Source organism: Panthera onca, chromosome B2, assembly GCF_046562875.1.
Source record: "Panthera onca isolate mPanOnc1 chromosome B2, mPanOnc1 haplotype 2, whole genome shotgun sequence".
In the NCBI taxonomy this organism is placed as follows: Eukaryota; Metazoa; Chordata; class Mammalia; order Carnivora; family Felidae; genus Panthera; species Panthera onca.
The window spans coordinates 52077215-52078878 of NC_138343.1; the positions used below are offsets into that span (position 1 = coordinate 52077215).

A 1664-nucleotide genomic window follows, 5' to 3' on the forward strand; every position below is an offset into this window, starting at 1 on the left:
CCTGGTTTTAGATCTAATAAATAAATATTAACTAATTTTGTACAAACATCAATATACTGTATGTTGTTTGTTTTTTATCTTCAGATATATATGCATTTCTCCATTTAAGTACACGTTTTCACTTGGCTTTATATCATGAATTTAAATTTATGCACATTTTAATGTTTATGAATTTTTAAATAATATCTTAAACACTTTAGGTTTTATTTTTGATTAGCAATTATATTTCATACAATAATTTATCCATATTTGATATCCAGTGACAATACTCTCCCTTAAGCACAATATCATATACATTCATTCTCTATTTCTATTTCTACTGGAATATATATTTTAAATAACTTGGCACTTTGAAAAATAGAGGAAATTTTGTTAAAAAATTGATAGCTGACCTTTGTACAATGTTACAGCATTTAGCTTGTGTAAAATATTCTTAAGGTGCATTTGTACTAGATCAATTAGTGACATTAAATAATCTAGAGTCTGAAAGTTATTTAAAACTCAAAATGCATTTTTTTCTAGAAAAAAATGCCCTTTATATCACAGATTAAGATGCAGTCAAATACTGTGTATTGGGAATTAAGTAGTGTTATTTTAAAGGCAAATGTAAGTAAGTATAATTTAAGTAGGTAAGTATAATTTTAAGAAAAAATCTTGAATTTTTCTCCATTTACCATAAATATAGATGTTTAACAAAAACCTAGTTCAATGGAATGATAAGGAAAATAGATAAGGTTTTACTTTTGTGACCATACTAAGACCAACCTGAGGTAATTGGACTAAAGATGAAAGGGGACTGAAAGGAGTAAGCGTGTGCCCTGCCTGTGGGAAAGAATTACATGAGGTGAAATTACCTGAGCTGAAAGCATTGAGAGACTGAAGCAAGAGATATAGAGATGAAAACTCCTCTGAGTTAACAAAATGCAACATGCCAAATGAGACATTTCTCCCATAATAATCTATTTCAACAATCTGCCTTTTTTGTTTGTTTTTTGATGGTCACACATATGCCTTTATTCTGAACAGCAAATAGGACACTTCCAGCAGTAGTAAAAAAAAAAATAATAATTTACAAAAGTGAGAATTTGGTGAAGTCTTCTGGTTGGAACCCTTGGGAGCTCATATGTAGATGACAACCCAGAGCAGCAAGAAGCAGGACTCCAAAGCCCATGAAAAGCGAGGCAACCTAGGAGATGAGGAGATCTTTGCTGATACCCCGACTGTACTTGGTACCTCATAAACAAAGAACTAAGCACGAAGAAATGCAAATGGCCAACAGCACCACAGTCAGATGGGGGAAGACAGCCAGCTTCACTGGGCTGGTTTATCTACTCACAGCCTCAAGATCCATTTTGCTAGGCACAGGGTAATCCACTCCTCTGCCACTGGAATCCAATCTGGCTCATTTTAACACACATACTGGGAACCTACTTTGTTCCAAGTATTCAGGTTGTAGTAGAACATTGATGTAAGGGAAAAAAAGAGAATGTCTGGATAATCAGATGCTGCTGCAAATTTTCATGAGTGTTTTAAGAATAGCCCAAACTAACAGCAAAAATGTGTATCTTACCCGAAGTCTGTCCTAATTTGTGCCTTGATGTACTCCTAGTGTCTAGCAAGTGCACAGAAGAGTTGCCTGATAAGTAGTCTGTGTATGCATTCTA

The 1664-nt window shown here is 33.8% G+C and overlaps 1 pseudogene; it reads right to left on the reverse strand.

The window, feature by feature from the left end:
- Nucleotides 1–1119: 1119 nt before the first annotated feature.
- On the reverse strand, nt 1120–1351 carry LOC132666439 (dolichyl-diphosphooligosaccharide--protein glycosyltransferase subunit TMEM258 pseudogene; annotated as a pseudogene).
- Between the last annotated feature and the right edge of the window lie 313 nt (nt 1352–1664).